The sequence below is a fragment of the Natator depressus genome, chromosome 3, assembly GCF_965152275.1.
Source record: "Natator depressus isolate rNatDep1 chromosome 3, rNatDep2.hap1, whole genome shotgun sequence".
In the NCBI taxonomy this organism is placed as follows: Eukaryota; Metazoa; Chordata; order Testudines; family Cheloniidae; genus Natator; species Natator depressus.
The window spans coordinates 49256080-49278980 of record NC_134236.1 but is presented as its reverse complement, the minus strand read 5'-3'; the positions used below and the strand labels follow the sequence as shown (position 1 = coordinate 49278980).

Genomic DNA, 22901 nt, shown 5'->3' with positions numbered 1-22901 from the left:
TATGTCTTCACTGTGGCATTAACTTATCTATACTCAAGTTAACTCCTGTTGAGTTAACCTAGTTCAAATGAAAGTGGCCATTTCACTTGAGTGACACAGAATTCACAGTCATTGTGTTAGCAGCTGAGGAATTGTGCTAACTCCTGAAGCCATACCTCCTTAACAGACCAATCAACTCGAGTTAAACGTACCCATCACATTTGAGTACCACCACGTTTGTGAGTTTGGATGGGACTAGAGTTAGGGGCAACACTTGAGTTAGAACTCAAGTTAACCCTGGAGTGAAGAGAAGCCATCCATTGAGAGTGGGGGAGTGGTAACTAAAGAGTACATAATATATATGTGTGTCAACCAAAATACAGTACCTTATCAGAAACATATGTTAAAGATGATTTCCAGATTGTAGGTTAACTGTGGTTTGAATTCTGATCACCAGGCAGGCCAGGAAAGACATGGATTCACTTCCCCAGCCCTGCTGCTACACAGTTATTTCACTAACTTTCGGAAGATTTGTAGGCTTTTCTTCCTGAGAGGAGGCTATAGCCCAGGGGTGGGCAAACTTTTTGACCTGAGGGCTACATCGGGGTTCTGAAACTGGATGGAGGGCTGTGCCGTCCCCATCCGCCTTCTCCCACTTCCCGCCCCCTGACTGCCCCTCTCAGAACCTCTGACCCATCCAACCCCCTCCTGCTCCTTGTCCCCTGACCACCCCCTCCTGGGACCCCCCGCCCCAACTTCCCCCCTAGGACTCCCCCAATCCAACCGCCCCCCCCCCATTCTCTGTCCCCTGATTGCCCCGACCCTATCCACACCCCCACCCCCTGACAGGCCACCTGGGACTCCCACACCTATCCAATCACCCCCTATTCCCTGACTGCCCCCCTGGACCCTCTTGCCACTTATCCAATCCCCCGCTCCCTGCACCCTTACCGTACTGCTCAGAGCACCAGGACTGACAGCCGCACCACCCGCCCGGCCAGAGCCAGTCACACCACCGCACAGTCTAGAGCACCGGGGCAGACTGGCAGCTCTCGCAGCCACGCTTCCCTGGAGGAGCTCGCAGCTCTGCCGCCCAGAGCACTGGCAGCATAGCGAGCTGAGGCTGCGGGGGAGGGCGACAGCAGGGAAGAACATAAGAACAGCCATATTGGGTCAGACAAAAGATCCATCAAGCCCAGTATCCTGTCCTCTGACAGTGGCCAATGGCAGGGGCTGGGAGCTAGCCTCCTTGGCTGGGAGCTCAAGGACCGGGCAGAATGGTCCCGCGGGCCGTAGTTTGCCCACCTCTACTATAGCCCTAAATTAGAAGGAATTGCCAAAATGGGCAAGAGATCCAATTTAGATAAATGTTAAATTAATACTCTTGAGAAGAATAAACATGAAGCAGGAGTTAAAATGGGAGAATGCATTTAAGAGGGCAGTAGAGAAGAGAAGGGTCTGAGAGTTGTAGTGAATATGGAGATATGAACTCAAAGTACCATGCTGCACAGAAAAGGCTAATATCATTCAGGTATGTATTTATAGAAGTGTATGTAGTAGGAGCAGGGAAATATTTTACTAGAGCTGTGTTACAGTTGTATTTGTAGTACTGCAGACAATAATATAGAAAAATCCCCCAAAAAGGGTAAAAACACAGTGTAGCTCAGCTTTAGGCTTTGATGGATTTTCTGTTTCAGCATAGTTAATTTTTTCATCAGTAGTTCTGTATTTTCAGAAATGACATTAAATGACATTCTTTGAGAACTGTGACAGAGAGGGCATCCCCTTGTAGAAATGCTGTGATCACACAAGTGCTTAGTTCCTCTTTTGCCCAGAATAGTACTCCAGAACTACACAGTTAACAGAGTTAATAACAGATATGCACCAAATCCTTAAAGAATCCTTATTGAGGTTGCAGGAAAAAAACATCCTGATGTGTAGAAAGAATAGTAAATATGGCAGGCGACCAGCTTGGCTTAACAGTGAAATCCTTGCTGATCTTAAACACAAAAAAGAAGCTTACAAGAAGTGGAAGATTGGACAAATGACCACGGAAGAGTATAAAAATACTGCTCGGGCATGCAGGAGTGAAATCAGGAAGGCCAAATCACACTTGGAGTTGCAGCTAGCAAGGGATGTTAAGAGTAACAAGAAGGGTTTCTTCAGGTATGTTAGCAACAAGAAGAAGGTCAAGGAAAGTGTGGGCCCCTTACTGAATGAGGGAGGCAACCTAGTGACAGAGGATGTGGAAAAAGCTAATATATTCAATGCTTTTTTTGCCTCTATGTTCACGAACAAGGTGAACTCCCAGACTATTGCACTGAGCAGCATAGTATGGGGAGGAGGTGACCAGCCCCCTGTGGAGAAATAAGTAGTTCAGGACTATTTAGAAAAGCTGGACGAGCACAAGTCCATGGGGCTGGATGCACTGCATCTGAGAGTGCTAAAGGAGTTGGCAGATGTGATTGCAGAGTCATTGGCCATTGTCTTTGAAAACTCATGGCAATCAGGGGAGGTCCTGGATGACTGGAAAAAAGCTAATGTGGTGCCCATCTTGGGAAAAAAAAGGGAAGAAGGAGGATCCGGGGAACTACAGGCCAGTCAGCCTCACCTCAGTCCCTGGAAAAATCATGGAGCAGGCCCTCAAGGAATCAATTTTGAAGCACTTAGTGGAGAAGAAAGTGATCAGGAACAGTCAGCACGGATTCACCAAGGGCAAGTCATGCCTGACTAACCTAATTGCCTTCTATGATGAGATAATTGGCTCTGTGGATGAGGGGAAAGCAGTGGATGTGTTATTCGTTGACTTTAGAAAACTTGTTAAGTAAGCAGTTTCAATAGTCAAGCAACAGGCTCCTTCTGATTATCGATTAACCAGGTGTGGGTTTTTCCAGAGTTTGCAGCCTTGAGGCCCCAATAGACATTCCTGGGGCACATCCTGCTCTTCTAAGATGCATGTATCAGCAACTTCAACATAATTCTTATCAGGAAGGATGCGGGGTCAAGCTGCCCTCTCTGTGGCACCCAAAAACCCCCCTTCCTTCCTGCCTTGGTTAAACTAAGCCTGCTGACTTGGCTAATTGTTTCAGGCACTTTACTGGTTTGCCAAAGTCTCCCCGTACAAGGGGGCTGGAACACATGACTTATGATGCGAGGCTGAGGGGACTGGGATTATTTAGTCTGCAGAAGAGAAGAATGGGGAAGGGGGAGGGATAGCTCAGTGGTTTGAGCTTTGGCCTGCTAAACCCAGGGTTGTGAGTTCGATCCTTGAGAGGGCCATTTAGGGATCTGGGGCAAAAATTGGGGATGGGTCCTGCTTTGAGCAGGGGGTTGGACTAGATGACCTCCTGAGGTCCTTTCCAACCCTGATATTCTATGATTCTATGAAATGAGATGTCTTCACTTTAGAGAGGTCACAATAATTTCTAGCATGTTGCCTCTGTTTTGTCGGTTAGGATTATAATTCTAAATATGAATAATGTGCTCACTGATCAGTTAATACCTGCTTCTGAAAAAAAATCTCTGAAAAAAATGTTATGTACGGAATGTATGTAACAATAACAGGAAGCCAGTAGAACAAATGAAGCATAAAAATTCATGCAGTTGATTCCGTGAAAGGACTTAAACCCCCTTCTATATAAGTTACTGTAGTTGAGTAGACATATCCAGTCATTTCTGTCTCACTCTGCTTTTGGAGTTACACACAGCATAACTGAGAAATCCCCACGTTGTGTTGAGTGCATGTTGTAGATAGAGGCTCATTGAACTATGGAAAAATAGGCTGAACATTACTTGATACTTATGCACTGAGATTTATTGTTCGAAAAAGAAACAAATGCCTATATGTGCATCTAGGAGCCTTTAACATAGTAAAACACATTCAACTAATACGATATAATGAAACACAACAGCTTTTTAGAAAAAGGAGTAAAACATGAGAAATATGCAGAAGTTCATTTTTGTTTTAGAATTAGAAATTGAGTTTTAGTCTCATAGTCCAGTGGTTTACATTAGAAATGGAGCGTTTATCTTATTGCAGTATCAACCTTATCATAAGCAATACTTTTTTTATTCCTAGATGTGATATCACAGTGAGCAGATATACAAAAAATATACAAGTATTTCCTTTATAATGTAAACCGCTGATTTTATATATATATATATATATATATATATATATATGCAAGGTCCTGGCACTGAGGAACTTCCATTATAACATTAGACAAGAGACAGAACTGGTGACAGACATGGAGGAATGTGGGTAGGACAGCAGATAATAAGAGGAGGTGGGTACAGAACTTGATGGCATAGTTATCAGCAGAATTGAATGAGAGGCAACTTGTTGGCAGCTTGGATTTTACATTAGTTAATGTTATTGTATTGTGGTATTTTAGAGTAAAACATGAGGGAATCATCTATATGACAGTGGATGATTTGAGTTGATAGGCATGGCAGAAGTTGTTAATTTTAAAGAGAATTGTACATTGTACTAGGCAACAGTTTTCATGCACTTGTTGAATGCAAGTCTAATTTACTTTATTTCTTAAGAGCATTTTAATGAATGTACAGAGCTTTTAAATTGAGGATCCTGAAAAGGATTGGAATATTTGCCCTATTATTAATTATTCTTGTTGTTGTAATGCTTAGAAGCTCTGATCAGAATCATAGTCGTGTTATGCAAGGTGCTGTACAAACAGAGGTAAACATGGTCCCTGCCCTACAGAGCTTGCAATCTAATCTAGATGAGCAACAATCAAATAATTGGAGAGAGGGAGACTATCATACCCATATAGACAGATATAGTTAAAACACTTGTGGTTATATGAATAGATAACTATCAGCATTTCCCAACTGCCCGTTTCAACTGCTCCCATCCTAGCTATTGAAATATTGGCTGATTTCTCATAGTCATTATGGCAGCAGTGGATTTTGAAGTGAACATTCATAGTTAATGTTTGAGCTTGAGAAGTATATTTGTCTTTGATATTTCTTTGCAATAAGTTACTATAGTATGTGCCTAAATGTCCAATCTGTTTTCAGAGTTGTTATTGGTATATTTCATAACAAACATCTATTGTCAATTCAGTTTTGTTTATGGATGGAGGGTTCCTCCACATCTATGCACAGATTTTCTGGGGCAAAGTATGTAAAGAGCTGTGTTTTGTACAAATGAATTTCAAAGACATGTATGCTAGAGTACAGGTGAGATATACAAGTCTTTTAAAGGTCTTTACTCATAATAAATAAAACATTAGTGAGCACTATTTCAGACATAGATTTTTAAACTGTCTTGTTGCTACTTGTTTTAGAAAAATCAATTATAAATAAATCCACTGCACATTCTCTTCTCCCCACCCCCAACAACTGGGTTTATTTTTATATTGCCCTTGGAATAAACCTGGATATATGGGGATTGTCTTTTTGGTCAAGTTTACTTGGCAGTTTTGCTGGTTTCATTTAAGAAACATGCAAGGAGTAGCAAGGATAAAAGGTCAAATCCCACATGAAAGCAATATTAAGGTGGAAAATTCCAACACATTTAGGTTAAAAAATTCCAAAACCTGAAGATTTTCCTCAGAACATCCCATGGGGTGGATTGGTTTGTCCCCTATCCCACTGAGCAGATGAGGTATATGGCCTGTTTAATCTATGGCTGTTTTGAGTACCATGGGGAAATCATAAAGATGTCAGGGCATAAGCAGAGGGCTAGGGTATTTGCATAGAGGCCCAGTGCCTCCAAGTTATTCCCCAAGCCTCCTATAATATTTAGGCTCTTATGAGAGCCACGAGCTTGCTGATTTTCCATGCATGGTTAGATCCATGCTCCTCCTTCAAGGGAGTTGTGTTTAAGAGGATGGAGGATAGTACAGACAGAGATGGCATAACATTATAGTGGGAAATAGCATGGGTTTGGAGCTGGATGATGTCACAAAGAGCAACACTTCTTTGTTTCATCTTCCTCCAGGGGTCTGCCCCCAAAGCGGTGGTGCCTCAAACACAGATTTTAGAATTTGTTTCTTTACAAAAATCCCTTGCATCACCAATGGGCTTAGCGCTTTAATGGTTGTCAAAGAATACTTGGTTTCATTGTGCTGGTAACCATATGAAATAACAGCATATATTTTCAACAAATGATATAATGTGGTGGTTATTTATCTCACAGAAACATGGTTATACAGCAGAAAGGAAGATCAAAACCAGATGTTTTCACAATTCATCACCCTAGGATCATAAATTTAGAGAGTAGGACTCCAGGGATAGGAGGTGAGGGTGGCATTAAATTTTAAGCACAGGAAGCAGCTGATATTCTAAAAGCTTCTAGATATTTATTATAGAAACATAATATCGGAGAAAGCAGACTGTTAACCCATCAAGCTCCGACCCTAAAAGCCTCAGGATACCTTCCATCATCCCTGCTGTCCTAAAGGAGTAGATTCAGTCCCTTCCTTAGAAGCAACTTTCTCTCACCACTGAATTCTCTACCCACTTATAGGAGCTTTTTCTAGTATGCTTTTCTGCTAGCAGGTCATTTAAACCTGGGGGAGAAAAGCAGTTGCAGCCCTTTGATGGCCATTTTACAACGGACTGCTGTGGACTGCAGCTCCCTCCCTCCCAACTGCCAAGTGTTTTTAGCTGCACTTATGTTTTTGATTTTCATTTTCCCTTCTTCCTGAGAAAATATCACATCCTCACAAGGCTTATCAGTGAGGTTTTTTATTCACATTATTATATTATCTTTTTAAAGCATCCATGGTAATTAAGGTGCTCTAACCAACTGTCTGTCTGACTTTGTCTACCAAATATTATTGCAGTATGTTAAATAAGGCTTGAAAATTCACTGTTGTTCTCTCAAAATATCTCAGAAATTCCTACAAAAAACATGGAGAAATGTTAATCTTTGAGAGGTGGTGAGTTTTCATTCAGTGGAGCAATTTTACCTTTATTACATACATATGGTCACTTTGAAGCCTTGACATTGTACTGCTGTAACTGGTCGTAGAAATTGGCCCCATATCTTTGGGCACATACTGTGCCATCCATTAAAAATAGTGGCAGCTTGCAGAAGAATGTGCGGGATACCCTAGTCTCACAATCACTGTCAATCCAAAAATTACATGACATGCAAAATTTGTACTTTTTTTTTTTTTTACAAGCTCCCTTCACTTTTAATTGGTTGCTCTGTATGTTTAAGATAGTCTGCACTGAAAAACAACTTCAGACTTAGCACACACAGGATTGGTCATTAGTTTGGAGAACTCTGTTTTGGCGAAGACCTCCTCGTTCTCCCCCTCTGTCTGACTAGAGTTGCCTGCAATATTTACTGCCAATTGTTTGTGCCCCTTCATCAGTAGAAGAAAAATGGGTTGTGGAAAATAACCTTGCATAAAATTGGCTTCAGCAAGTGCAATATTTTCCATTTGGAAGCAAGGTATTGTAATTCATGCAAAAGCTTATGAGGAATTCTACAACTGGAAATTTTCCTTGTGGTGTGAGAAAGTGTGCTTCCAAAGGAAAGGCTTTTTCATTCTGAGATTTTCCACTGCCTTCTGAGATCATGGCATCTCAAGAGAATTTAGGAGGGAAATAGCTGAAGTGGACCAGGATGCTTCCCTCTGATAATGATGTGTCAGGAATATTTTAAGAAGGAGCTCCCACAACATTTTTTTTAATAACTTGTTATTAAATTATGTCTGTCCACCTGCCTGTACTCTCAGAGAGGTGGCATAGGAGACTGAGGGAAGTGGGAATCTACTTGGTTGTTTTCCCCTTTAAACAAAATCTGTTTCCCATAACCATAGTCAAGGAAGAAGACGGCACTGTCAGATAAACAAATGTGTGGTAAGTGCACTTTGTTGGGAAAATTGATACTTTTGGTGTATCTGTTCAGGAAAGCACCTAAGTATCTGCTTACTTTTAAGCACATGCTTGAGACCCATTGAAGTTCCAGTCGAACTTAAGAACATTCATGCAAGGACTGTCTTTTTTTCTGTGTTTGTATAATGCCTTGCACAGTGGGGTCCTGGGCTATGACTAAGGCTTCTGGCGTTACTGCAATACAAGTAAATAATAGTCATTAATAAACATTCTCCCGAATAGGAATGGTTTCCCTGAAAATGGAGCTGGAGGCACATTACAGGAAAATATTTAAGCAAATGCCTAACTTTAAGCATATGAGTAGCCCTCATTAATAGGGCTACTCACATGTTTAAATGCTTTATTGGATTGGGGCTGGAATGCTGAGCAGCTTGCAGGATCACGGCCTAAATAATTAGTGTCGACAGTATTATTAATGTTCAGGACAGATATCTTTACAGAACCGGAAGAAGAAAATGTAACTGTCATACATAATAAAAACACACCACCGAGTAACTTACATTCAATAGTGAAAAACCTTTTTATTAGGATATTGATAATACAGTACTGTCAGCGTTATTGAGAGCTTCACTATTTTTTGTTTCCCTCAGTTTTCCTGGAATTTTGTTTCCTTTTTATGAAGATGACAAAAGAAACAGTGCTTCAAGAATATTTGTAACTTTATCCTGACTAGGTCATGCCAATTAAACATTCTAATATTGGTTCTGAGGGATCCCAGAAATCAGAGGTCAGTTTCTTACCCTAAATTTTCCATGGAAGCACATTTTGCTTTGCCTTGTTTTTAATCTCTTCTTTCCTCCTAGCTGCCTACAATGGCTAGAATACCAGCGTTGAATCTTCCCTAAGGTTCTAAGATGATTTTGTTTTGTATCTGTGACTTCACTAATAGTGATAACCACTATCCTATTTATTATTATAAGAAAGAAGCAGGATATTTACTAATTCCTTGCTTTGCACAGATTTCCGCTGTCAGTATGGAAGACAGCAGCCTTACATTCTTCTCTTCTGCTTCACTGCTTTGACTTCATACAGAGCTCTCTGACTTGATTCAGTGAGAAAGACCTTTTGACACCCTCTACATGTAACTTAAGCTAATGCTCATTCAGCAAATATGAAACCACTTGTCTCATATTGAGTTTCAGTTTCAACTGGTAGCGGACATTACTTTTCTTAATAACCAGTCTTTGATTAAAAGTTTACATATTTCAGTCGCAGAACTTGAAAATGTTTAGCTGTTTGAAGTGTACACTTGACAGCCAAAAGCATGTAGTCAGAGAATATATCTTGAGCATTACAGAGCAGTTAAACAAGCACATCTTCAACATTTGTCTTCTCTATTACATTTGATAAAAAATAATTATTTAAAAATTGTAATATTTGATGTTATGAATTGCAGTATGCTGCTGGCAGAATTTCAGAGAAGCAGCTGGCAGCATTCTAGCCATAATATAACATAAGTTGATTACGTATTGTACTAAGAAAGAGAGGATTGCTTTTTGTGTAGGAGACTGTTCTCACTGAGTCAGTGAAAGTAATATCAGGCCATAACAGGAAAACATAAAGGTCAAGAAGAGGGAGAAAGATTGAGGGAGTTTGAAACTGTGTACATCATTGGATTTATGTGGTGTGTGGAAGTATACTGTATTTTAGGACTGTTTCCAAACTTAAATTATAGCATTTACACGTAGCACCTGGATAATAGAAGATTGCATTTTTCATCTCTTTAATGGAATTAATGTTTCATCCTTTCTATTTATGCCCCATTTAAATTCAAAGGGCCTTATTCTCCACTCAGGAAATTAGGAAAGCCATCTTATCTTCCCCCTGAGAATTACTTCTGTTCAGGGGACTCCCCAGATGGCACCAAGTTACACTGATGACTTTATGCCATTCTCCAATGGCACCCAACATAGAGGCTTTGTTCTGGAAAAGTGGGCATGGCTCTGATCTCCCATTTCTGGAATGGCTCCTAGTTTATGCCAAGGTCTCGGCTGGTCCCTATATTCAGAGAGTTTAAAGTCACATTTGCTTCCCACCCTCTGGTCCTCCACAGCATGTAGCTGAACTGGAAGTTTTGCAGTGGCTTCAGTTAAGATTAAGAAACTAGCACTTTTCCTCTAAATACATGAATGTTTATTAAGCAGTGTTTATATTGGACTTTGAGATTTCACAAGTCCACAGACACTTTTTCACCTTCCATAGAAGTGCGCTTCAGCAAGTTAGGACAGCTGCTAACTTCACCTGACAAAAATAAACTTTATTCTGTAGTCAAAGAGATACAATATAAATTACGGTTAATAAGTGAAGAAAACTTACTAACTAACAAGACTTTTACCAATCTCAACTGACAGTCTTTTGAAATACACTGGTGTAAATCATTGACCAAAATCCTGCTATAAGCAGGACCTGTGGCAAAGCCACAACGAAATATTTGTGGTTTTTTTAAAGTATGTCTTTAATTACATTTCAATGCTATAGTCAGGATTTTGAGAAATATTCTTGTTTTGAAAAAAAAATCTATAGAGCGAATCGCTTTGTGATGGAGTGTACAAAGCTCACACTGGGCCCGAAGGGTAGCCCCGCTCCTCCAGACCTGCAGAGCATGCTCCAACTGGAGAGGAAGCTTAAAAGGGAGCAACTCAGCTTAGAAGGGAGAGGAAGACAGACCTACCCTGAGGACTACTGAACTAGGGTGCTGAAGAAGCCTCCTTGTGCAGAAGAAGACTGCCTGCTGAGCCTGATTGGGGATGAAGTTGTCTTTTCTTTTGTTATCTTATATTGGGCTTGAATCAGTGGGAAAAGATGGATGGTAGGAAATGACCCAGGTAGGTAACTCCTAGGGCACTCCAAGGTGCTGGACACTGTTAGGCCCCAAGATGGAGTATGTTGGAGTGGGAGGGCCCGGGCTCCCCTACTAGCTGCCCTGGATGCAGGAGAGGTATAAGCCTAACTTCCACCCAACTCCTATTCTAGTAAGGAGAGGAAAGGACATTGAAAACCTGAGGTGAAGCTAAGCCCATTCAAGGGTTAGGAACTGGACTGAAAGCCCTTCCTGCTGGGAGTTGAAGCTGGAAAGTGAGTATGCTACCCACTAGGCCACCTGGCCCTCCAAGGACTCTATTACACATTTTTACAAACTAATTGTGGAAGGATTTATGTAATGCTCTTGAAGTGGAAGAGTAATTGCATTGTCTAGATACAGGCATAATGACTTTACTGGCACTGACAGTGCTTCCTGTTCCTGACACACTACACCTTTGCCGTTCTAACTCTGAAGCTCTCATTAATGGATGCTGCCAATCATGCAGAGTTGTGTGTTGCTTTTCAGGAGGACAGATGACCACTGGAGACTAGGATGAGACCACCAACCACACCTTCACATCATTCATGTGATCTGATTAGAATAAAAACAAATTTCTCCATGTGGGAGAGTCAATTCACTTCACCAACTATTCTCTGTTCTCCCTCTCCTCACTGATGGTGAGATATTTCTAGTTTATTTTTCTACATACATTCATATTTTAATGATGAGTACTTAAAAATAGAAAATACTAGAAGCTTCATTTAGAGAAACTGCTGTGTGATGGTTCAGTAATTTTACTGATCACTGTTAATAATCCAATTCCCAAATCCATTTATTTCCCTTGTAAACTTCCTTTTTGGGTAAGTATTCCTAAAAACTTGGGAACTCTTTAGTTCCCAAGTTCTGTTTAACAGAGATAAATTGGTGAATATCTTGTGAGAAATGTCACATTTAAAAAAATGTATCTTTTTTTCTTTCCCCTTGTGGCAGAAGATGGTTTGTTTAATTCTGGATTCCATTTAACTGCCAGAGCAAAATGATAAAGATCACTATCAGCATATGTCCTCTGCTGTATACATAACAGAGGTACTAAATGGACTGAACATTTTGTGGGCAAAGAGGAAGGACATTGAAACTCTATATTCCTATTGTGCTGTCCTGGGGTAGTGAATTCCCAGTACACTCAGGAATAAATTAGGAAAATTGGAAGGCAGAAGCTGGCAGATAAATATAAAGACAAATATATTTTGGCCTTACACATGGCTAAAAGAGAGATCCTTAAAACTGGAAAGCAGAGAGACTGCTAGATAGAGCCATCTCATACCCCTGGGGAAAACCACTCTATATGACTAGATGCAAGATAGAGGATTTTTACTGTATCTGGGAAATCATTTATAGTCTATTACCATCGATCTGAGGATTCAAATGTTCTATCACCTGCACCTAATTTCCATCTCAGCCAACAAACAATAAATGAGACTCACATAGAAAGCCATGATCAATATTCATTTCTTTTATGCTGTGTTTAAAAATAGCATACTAATCTATACAGGTTTTTATACCATGATCATCACCATAGCATCTGAGTGCCTTCCAGTAGTACATAGAGTGCTACTGGGGGAATTCTGCTCCAAAAAGTTAAAAGTTCTGCATACAATATTTTAAAATTCTGCCTAATTTTGCATATTTTATTTGTCAAAACAACACAATATAATCACACCAGTTTCAGCTATTTTGGTAATTTATTTCAAAGTATGTAACAACAGGCAACTAAAAAGATTTCCCCGGGAGTAGAGAGTTACAGAAACCCATACGACAGCCCAGTTTCTATATCTCCATTATGTTTTTGTTGGGCACCTCAGTCTGGATATGTCACATGTGTCAGCTGGGCAAGTCTTGGGGAAAAACTCTGCCCCTCTGGTTTCAGATACTCATGCCCCCCCCCCCCCCCCAGGCCAGACAGTCACACTCTACCTCAAAGAGCCCAGATGCAGGACACCCTCATCCTAGACACCCACACCCTCTACCCTCCAGAGCCCAGCTGTGGGGCACCCCCCTTCCTGGACACATGCATCCCCTCCCCACAGTGGTGAGACACCCCCCCAGCCCAGACACCCGCATCTCCAATCTCCCAGAGCCCAGGGCACCTCCCCAGCACAGACATCGGCACCCTCTACCCCCACAGCCCAGCCGTGGAGCACTCCCCCAGCCCAGACACCAGCACTCCCTACCCCCTAGAGCCAGGAACCCTCCATCCTCCTCCTGCTTCCTCCCAGAAGTGAGTTGGAGAGTTGGGCCCTGCTGGGTCCAGCGCCCCTTAGTGGTGGCCAGCAGCTCTGAAGAACCAATTCTGCGGGGGCAAATGAAATTCTGTACAGAACATTCGTTCTGTACAAATTCTGCATTGCGCAGTGGTGCAGAATTCCCACAGGAGTAATTAAGCAGAATTACTATAGGCCTCAGAGCACATCCGTCTGTGTTGTTGTTTGTTTTCTGGTACACAGAGTTAAAATGGAGCCTGAAGTATTTCTGTTGACGTTAACCTTCTCTTGATATTATTTATTTTTATCACAGCAGTCCATAGAGGATTAAACCCAGATTAGGGCCCCATTGTGCTTGGTTCTGTACAAACACAATAAGAGACAGTCCCTTCTTGAAGTGGGTTTTCTCAAACAGATTTTGAAAGAACAGCACAAGCTGAAATGGAGAATTCAGTTTTTGAAATTCCCATTTTCAAAAGAGAACCCGTACCTTTCTAGGAGGAGGTATCTCTTACCTTATAGCCTGCTTTTCTGTGAGTAAGTGTAAGGGACTGCGGAAGACTCTGTGACGGCCTAGCTAGGGAAGAACGCTTTCTCATGCAGACGGTTACTATCGGTCTGTGTTGGACACGAGGAACCGGTCGAAACCGGTCCTCAACTGGCCTTGACTGCCTCGTGGGGCCCCTTGCCAGTAAAAGAGCACAATCCCATAGTAGTTATACATGAGCTAATAATGTTAAGTGTATAATGCCTGCTATCCGCCCCTTCATTGGACTCCGTCCCAGGCATTGCTCCGGTGCGCTGGGCTCTCTGCCTCCATGACAGCAAAGCTTGGAGTCCCCGTTGTGGGTGTGTCACTTACCTTCAATAAAGCCAATAATTCGCTGCCTTGCCGCTTTTGAGCCTCGCTTTTTCGGAGCACCTCTGCCAGGCCTCCCGGGCCTAGAACAGAACAGTAAGGCTATATGCAAAGTCATTTTATTAATCAATCTTGTTGTTATACCACCTTCTGCAGTCTCTGGAATCTATTAATGAAATGCACAAAGGGCGTGATCTTGTGGCCATTGAAGTGATTCTCTTATTATTTTAATTGTAGCTTGGCCATTTTATTTGAATGGCACAAGATCAGGCCCAGAGTAAAACATTATAGACCATTGGATGAAGCCACATTACTCTCCAGATAGTATTAGATCACATATTCAGAAAAACAGAAGCATAAAAATGTTTGACTACTGGATCGTAATATGCTACTCTGTAGTGATCTGTTATTCAGATAAAGTAACTAGGGAAAACTGCTCTGATATATTTTCATGATGGTTTGTTGGGATTTATACGTTTTTGCACCCTTGTATGCATGAAAGCATATTGATTTCATTAACCTTGCTGTGCGTATATTTCTGAACACACAGTACTGGGCAATTTCAGTTAGTTTAGAACAAAAGTATTTTTTATCATCTGTACTTTTATCCTGCTAGCCATACATTTTTACCCTCTTTATATTAATTGTATTCTAAGTATTATTTATATGGCTATTTGAGTGTTCAGCGTATAGCTTTGGGAACTCATAAAGGTCAAAGGATTTGCAGCTGTAGTTTTGTTTTACCCACAGCTGAGGTACAGTAGAGAAACCGTCCTCTGGCAGCCTATATTAGAGTGCGTTCCCACTCGAGAGGTAATATTTAATTGTCTGGTGAGGCTAGCTGAACTGTCATTTTGCTTAGCCAAGCTGACCATATGGAGCATATTTGTCATGACTGGGACGTGGGCAGTCTGACTTAGTGTCAGAGTGGGAGTGGGGCGCCAAGAGACAGGCTGGGTCTGGATACCAGGAGACTGGAATCTGAGATGGGCCACAGGGCAGATTGAGAGTCAGGTGTCAGGAATTAGAGTCAGGTTACTAGGAGATCAGAGTCCAAGACAGGCCAGAGAGCAGACTGGGAGGCAGGGCCAATAGGCAGGCCAGGTCAGGATACCAGGTCAGAGTCAGGCAGTAGGTAGCACAGGGGAGGCAATCCTAAGTAGGGAAAAACCCAGTTGCACAGACAACTTCCTGCTCCTTTGCTTGGTTTAAATAGAAGCAGGGGACCAATCAGGGCCATTGGAGTTTTGCCAGTTAGATCCCAGGACTGGAGTCTTCTGCCAAAGCTGAGCTTTGAATTCTGTCAACAGGTCACTGAGTGGTGGGTTGGAACATACTGGCTCCAAAGAGCCCTGTGGAATAAGGTTTGAGACCCAGGCCCTCTGAGCTTTAATAGTCCAAAGATTGCACAGGCTTTCGCAAAAAGAAAAGGAGTACTTGTGGCACCTTAGAGACTAACAAATTTATTTGAGCATAAGCTTTCGTGAGCTACAGCTCACTTCCAGGTGCCATACCAAGTGTTGATCTTTAAAATCTTATGTGATTTAGATGATAGTTACCCGAGATACTGCCTCTTTCTCTGTGCACCATCATGACATTTGAGTTCAGCCGATCTGCTTGTGGTTACAGTCCCTAGACTTGAATGTATGGGGGCTGCTGGCCGGGAATTCTTCTGGCAGGTCTCTGGAAATTGCTTCCTCCCTATTCTGACAGATCCGGAGTCTACTGACCTTCTGGGTATAGTGTAAAGCCCAACTATTTCCTTAGACTTTTGTGTGAGGGGGTGAAGATGGGTTATATGTATGCTCCAAGCTAAATTATGCAGATGAACCTATTTTGGTTTTTGTTAACATTGTTCAATATTTATCTGTGTTGTATTGTGGCTAAAGCTTTATTAATAGTTACCCACAAAGGATTTTTTTCAAGTGTGTTTGTGTCCTTTCTTTATGCTGTGTAAATAAGGTCTCAAAGATTATTTCCTGTTTGCATTTTTATTTAGAGACATCAGGAATGTCAAGTCTGGTCATCCCTAGTTTTGCTGGAAGACTTCTTGGAGGTCTCAGAGATGCTCATCATGAGATCTAATTCCTTAGAGAGAAGGAACCAGAGGTGCTATATCTCTAACAAAGACATCCCTTCTCCCAAGGCAAACAAAAGAACAAAGAGTTGTAAAGTATCTGACTGAAAATCCCTTCTCCTTTTAGAAGATCAACTTTCAGTCAATTGTAATGCTATTTCATTAGTTCTTTGGCACAGTAGAGATTTCCATGATAGACAAGATCTGAATTTCTAATGGAAATATAAGCAGAAACTGCATATTTCCCTTGGCCTTCCCACTGCCTTTTTTTCCTGCTTCCATGACACCAACCATAGGGCTTTTTGGAAGGAGGGGACTGTGTGGAATTTAGAGGTCAGGGATGGAGGTTTTTGGAGTGTGGAGAATGCGAACTGCCAAGTTGCTAACAGATATCCGAGCAGTTCTCTCCACTGCTGCTACTGTGGAGCCATGCGGCTTCTGCCAGTGGCAGCATGGCTCATGTAGGACTTGTGCTGCCTTCTGCCAATTCTGTCGTCCTTCAAGCCCCTCCCCTTTGATGGGAGGCATCTTAGAAAACTGTGTTAGGTAACTACACAGGCCATTTCAACTGTTTTTTTCAAGGGAGTGAGTGAACTGGGTCACATTGACTTCTTTGTACAGTTGTGTATATCTATTGCATTCATTACATGTTGTATCTTCTTCACTGAATCCACTTTTCTGGTGATACTGCTTCACATATGACTCAAACTGCTCAGATCAGGTTCTTGAACAAGGGATCATTCCCATTCCTGGCTATTTCTTTATCCCTTTCATTAGCATGTACTATGTCAGACCAATGCCAGATTTCCACTAGACTAAAACTTTTACAATTTATAATATTAACCTCCCCTCCCCACCTGAACTTTCTACATTAAAAATACTCAGCAGCATTTTTTGTATTTCATTTACAAAAATCTAAATAAAAGGCAGTGAACTGAATATAAAATTTGTAGATGGTAGCAGGCTGTGCTTTCCTTTGTAAATGTTCTTGTTGTTTTTATTTTTTCACTAAGCCATGAAATAACTGTGAAATAGATTTGGTGCACAGTAACAAAAAGTCTGCTATAAATATAAACCTTGTGAGAAGGCAGTGGGAGGAGGACTGAGTTTTTTTGTCCATGATTAGTAGCTTGAAACATTTGAAAGGTGAACAGTATTAAAGTTAAAAAAGAGAGGATGATTTCATATAGTGAGAATATTGTTGGTCACTATTTCACAAGAATGCTTTAAACTCAGGAAATTCTACTTAAAGACCAATTTCTAAGATTTAAGTATTACTTTAAGATATGATTTTTCCACTGGGTTTCAGCTGCCTAATTCATTGTTTTCCTAGCAGACCATACGCCTTGTTCTGCTTTCCTTTTGCACCCAAAAATACTGTTGCAGACAATGGGAGTTTTAGGTGTCCAAGCATTGAACCCCAAATGAAAAGTACAAAGAATGCAGAATTAAAAACGAACCCATTCAAGATTGCTTTGAAATATATTTTATCTTTCTTTACCACCACAGTAGGTTTTGTCTGTGTGCTATTTGTTTATTAAATAATTTATGTGCATTTATGTAAAGATAACATGGATAAGGTGCCATCAATTAGGCGGATCAGATTCAGGTATTCTTTGCCTATTGGCTACCAGCCAACAAATAAAAGGTAGGTAGAGTGACTTTAATAGTCTGAAACTTTAATAGTCAGTGCTCCGCTGTACCCAATCCTCCCCTAGCCTAAAGTCCCCGAGGCTGTGGCTGTGTCTACACTTGAAGGGTTTTTGTGCTGTCAGTTTCACCGGTGATAGTGAACTGGTGAAAGAAAAGCACTGGTTTGTGTACTCACTTACTTCCACAGGCATCAGAGCGTGTTTACATTTGCAGCACTTCCATTGCTGATGAGAGCAGCGCACTGAGGGCAGCGATCCCACTGTGCAGCTCTCTCCATTTTGAGGATTGGTCTCGTGGGAAGGGGATGTGCGATTGCGGGGCATCCCGGGTCCGTGCACAGCCTCCTCTCCCCAAACACTGATCAGCTCCAGTAGCTCAGCATTGCTCCAGGCAGGGAATCGTTTGCTACCTGGAGCAACCATTGTCACCTGGCCAGATGATAAGTGAGCACTTGCCAAGAAAACAGGAACGGGAGTTTCAAAGTTCCTGGGGCTTTACAAGGGAGGAGGTTGATGTCTGTTTACCTGGCATCAGAGCAGCAGAGCTGCTGGCCAGAGTGGTCACCTAGGCACTGTGGGATGTCCTGTGGAGGCTAAAAGCTGTGTAAACAGGAAGAACGTGTCTTCACTTGCACATCACCGCAAAAGCATCACTGGTAAGAGCTGTATGCCTCTCATGGAGGTGGTTTTCTTTTTGCGGTGAAACTCCTGAGTTTCACCGCAAAAAGTCATTGGCAAGTGTAGACGCTCCCACAGTTTTTGCGCAAAAAAGGGACTTTTTCCGCTTTAAATGACAAGTGTAGACATGCCCTGTAACTTCCCTCCCTGCAGCTCTAACTTCCACAAGGGCTGGGTGGTTCAAGATCAGAGAGCCATAACTTGCTCCCTACATTCTCCCCCCCGACCCCCCGATTGGGTGGGGTGGAGAATCTGCCCCATAAAGATCAGTGGTAATATAAAAGGTGTTGTCATTTTCACCTTCCTTATTTGATTATAAAAAACATACTTGTAATAAACATGCTATTTAAATATAGATTTGAATGTCATTGCTGGGTTGTACACTTGTCACTACTCTTCTTCTCTGAATCATAACCTCATTTTCCAGCTGCTACAAAAAGGCTTATTGTGTGCCCATCACTAAAAATATAATCAATACTATTATCCTTCACTTCATAAGTGACTGCTATTCTAAGAGAGACAAGGTAAGTGAGGTAATATCTTTTATTGGACCAACTTCTGTTGGTGAGAGAGACAAGCTTCTGAGCTACAGAGAGCTTTTTTTCAGGTCTGGGAGAGTGTCACAGCTAAATACAAGGCAGAACAGATTGTTTAGCATAAGTTTCAGAGTAACAGCCATGTTAGTCTGTATTCGCAAAAAGAAAAGGAGTACTTGTGGCATCTTAGAGACTAACCGATTTATTTGAGCATAAGCTTTCGTGAGCTACAGCTCACTTCATCTTTAGCATAAGTAGTTAACACATATTCTAAGGGACCATTCAAGGTGAAGTGGCCCATTAACACCTCTGTAGTCATAGGACAAAAAAAGAGGGTTAGTGGGTTACAGATTGTTGTAATACGCCATAAATCTTTATTAAGACCATGATTTTCAGAGTCTAGCAAAGTTATAAATTTAATCTCCCAGGCTCCATCTAAAACCGTTAATAATTGACACAATATGCTTTTTCTAGTCACTGTTACTAAAAGGATACTTTTCTGTCTTCTATGGGATATTTTATTCTGACACAACAGCAGAATTGTTAGAGTGTGATATTGAGCTTCTGCTCATGTTGGAGAGTTCCTTCTGTTCCTCTCTCTCCCAGCACCTTTCATTCAACAGGGTCAGGTCCTTTCAAAGGGCAGTAGGACACCAGTATCTTTGGCCCATTTGAAAATAGTGACATTCAGTCAGCAGGGACAGAATTTGCCTCAGTGTCATTCCTATCATACCAATGGCCATATAAGCCTGGAATTTACCCCTGGGCAAGATTCAGTCTCTGTGGTTATGCAGCTGTTGTCACTGTTAATGGTAACTATGTCTGATGAATAATAAGCAGCTTCCATGAGGTGATATTTTTCTAAATAGAACAGTTAGGGCCTGATCCAAATCCTAATAAAGTCAATAGAACCCTTTCCAGGGCCGTCCCTAGACATTTTGGTGCCCTATGCAGCCCCCCCCCCCCCGTGAGGGTGGGGATGTGTGGCCCCAGGCCTCCGTGGGGGGGAGGGGGGAGGAGCAGGCTTGGGGGGCAGGGAGGAAACTGCCCCCCAGGACGAGCTGGCGGAGCGGAGTGGGTTGGGGCCGGGTCGCTCCACTTCCTGCCGCCTGGTGAGTGCAGGGCAGGCCCGACCCCACACTCATGGGGTGGTGGGAAGTGGAGTGATCCGACCCCAGCCTGCTTCGCTCTGCTCCCCTGGCTTGGGACTTGGGGGGGGCAGGGAGAACCGCCCGCCAGCACTCACCAGTGGCACGGCTGGCGGCGTGGAGTGGGCTGAGGCCAGGTTGCTGCACTTACTGCTGCCCGGTGAGTGCGCTTAGGGGAAGGGGTGGAGTGGGGGTGGGGTGGGAAAAGGCAGGGTGGGGACAGAGCAGGGGCGGGAAGAGGTGGGGACATGGGAAAGAGGTGGAGCAGGGGCCGGGGACAGCTTTCCTGGGTGGATCGGGCTGGCCGTTGGAGCAGCATGCAGCTGCGTAGGGCACAAGGAAATTTGGGGCAATTTGGTGCCCCAAATTTCCTGGTGCCCTATGCAGTTTTGTACTTTGCGTATGGGTAGGAACGGCCCTGACCCTTTCCATTGACTTTAGTAGGCTGTGCATCAGGCTCTTATTATTTTAAGGAAATAGTCATAGAAGGGTTTTTTTCTCCATATCAGGGTTTAGTGACAACTGTTGATAATAGAGATGGTATGAATACTACTGTTCAGCATTCAGCTAGATACCGAGGAATGATCTCCACAATGTTACAGTTGTTTTACATGAGCGTGACTCCACTGAAGAAGCTCCTAATTCCTGCTCCACCCTTTTGGCTTTCTCAGAATTTAATGGCAAAGCCTTCCAAACATAGACCCTGGTCCTTAGACCCTCCCTGTCCTCCTTCTCTAACTCTCTAAGTTCCCTTGTCTACCCCCACCCCGCCTTCACCCTGTTTCTCCTTCACACTTCCTTTCCTCCCATTTTCCACTCATGCAGTAGCAGAAGCTGCTTTTGCTGGGGCCCACTTCTGCAACTCCATTCAAACACTCCAGTTCTCTGAAGCCCTCAGAGTATTTTGCTTTAGCATTTCATAACCATGTTAGATTGTGCAGCACTATCCGCCGCAAGCATTCAAACATCATCAGGCAGGCCCTGAAAATCATGAAATTGGCTTACAAATCATAAGATTTAAAAAATAATACCTTTGGGAGTCTTTTTGCCTTCTGGTATTTGAGCCTGTAGAATTCGTTTTCAGGCTTTTCTCTGCAACCATGAGGGCTAGAAACTTAGTTTTTAAAAAACAAAAGTGAGATTCTCATGTAATCACATCACTCTAGGAGTTCAAGCTTTAAGAAAAACACCAAATATTGTGAGACTTGTAATAAAACTGTAAAAGTTGGCAGTGCCAGTATAGCTTATACTTACAGTTCTTCTGAGCAAAATAAGCTTTACCTGCAAAACTGCCTCTACACTTGGGGCTTTTGCCAGCACAGTTGTGTTGGTTAGGGATCACACCTCATCACAGCCCAATTGATACAGTTTTTCTGGCAAAAGTTTGTAATGTAGACCTGGCCTGAGAGAGTGCCTGTGTGTCCGTGGAGTCTGAGGGTATCTGAGACGCTACCTTATTGTCTCCCGCAACTTTGGGGCCAGATATTAGCCCACCGCATTTCCCCACATATAATAAAGAACTAAAAAAGAGTTGGCATTGGAAATGAATATAAACAGCAAAATGATTTCACACTCGCTGTTATTACTCATTCCTAAAGTGAGAAGGACTATTTAAAACTGCAGTAAATGTACAAAATATCAGACTCTGAGCAAACTTCGGTTAAAAAAATAGTTTAAATTTATATAATTACACAATTGTTTAATTTAGAAACATTATATGAAAAACATTACACATTTTAGAAACATGCTGGTGACGATGGGGAGACTCTTGTTTATTTTAGTGAGTGCATGATGGGCCCATTATCTAGGCCCTAGATTTTCTGGGTGAAGTAGAAAATGGTCAAGTTATTAAGCAAAATTAAGGGAAATCAAAGTTTCACCCAGCTATTAAAACAGGTGCCTATTAGTTTAAGTTCTGGAATAACATAAAGGCACACTGCCTAAACCTGCAGCAATAAGTTTGTGACTAGCTCTTCAGCCCTATTGATTGATACTAAAAGCTGCATTAAACCTGCCCTTGCTGCTGATGCCTACCACTAGACCTCAGTAGGCTGGATTAATAGTTGTCATGCATAAGAAGTTTCTGCAGTGCTTTAAAATCTATAATATTATCTTACATGTACATATACTACCATGTACCCAGCACACCTCAGGCCAATCTCTGCATGCACCAACAATACAATACATGAGTCACTAGAGCTTATATGTGCCCTTCCTTTAGATTGTATGGAGGGGAGTAAATGGGCCCAACCAAAACGAATAAAGGGCTAAGGAAGAACAGACTGAGGATAAAAACAGCAAGGTGGCGTCATCCCATGTATTATGTAGCCACCACCAGCTGCTTCTTTTTTGGCCTGCCTAATTATATTTCCACACTTGACTTGCCAGGGTTTATGCTTCTTTCAGTTTTCCTCAGTAGAACTGAACTTCCAATTTTTAAAGGATACCTTTTTGCTTCTTCCCCCCTTCTTTTATTCTGTTGTTGAGCCATGGTAGCATTTTTTTTGACCCCTTACTGGTTTTTTCGGGGGGGTCGGTTGGTTTTATTTGGAGTATACATTTTAGTTTGAGCCTCTATTATGGTGTTTTTAAATAGTTTCCATGCAGCTTGCAGGCATGTCACGCTTGTGATTTTCTTTTAATTTCCTTTTTACTAGCTTCTTCTTTTTTGTGTAGTTCTCCTTTTAGAAGTTACATGCAAAGGCAGTTGGTTTCTTTGACATTATCCCCTCTACAAGGATGTTAAATTTAATTACATTGTGGTCACTGTTACTGAGCAGTGCAGCTATATTCATCTCTTGGACCAGATCCTGTGCTCCACTTAGGACTAAATCAAGAATTGCCTCTCCCCTTGTGGATTCCAGGACAAGCTGGTCTAAGAAGCAGTCATGAATGGTGTCTAGAAATTTTATCTGTGCATGCTGTCCTGAGGTGACATGTACCCAGTCAATATGGGGATAGTTGAAATCCCCCCCACCCCTATTATTGGGTTTTCTGTTTTTGTAGCTTCCCTCACGTCCCTGAGCATTTCAC

At 42.1% G+C, this 22901-nt stretch overlaps 1 protein-coding gene and 1 long non-coding RNA gene across 16 annotated transcripts in view; both read left to right on the top strand.

Moving 5' to 3' along the window:
* The window catches only part of DST (dystonin), a 460168-nt gene that overhangs the window by 98196 nt on the left and 339071 nt on the right, over positions 1-22901 (top strand). The window lies entirely within an intron of this gene.
* On the top strand, positions 8481-11199 carry LOC141983850 (uncharacterized). Its single transcript, XR_012638542.1, has 3 exons — positions 8481-8581; positions 10378-10679; positions 10828-11199. It is a non-coding gene; the product is annotated as an uncharacterized LOC141983850 (long non-coding RNA).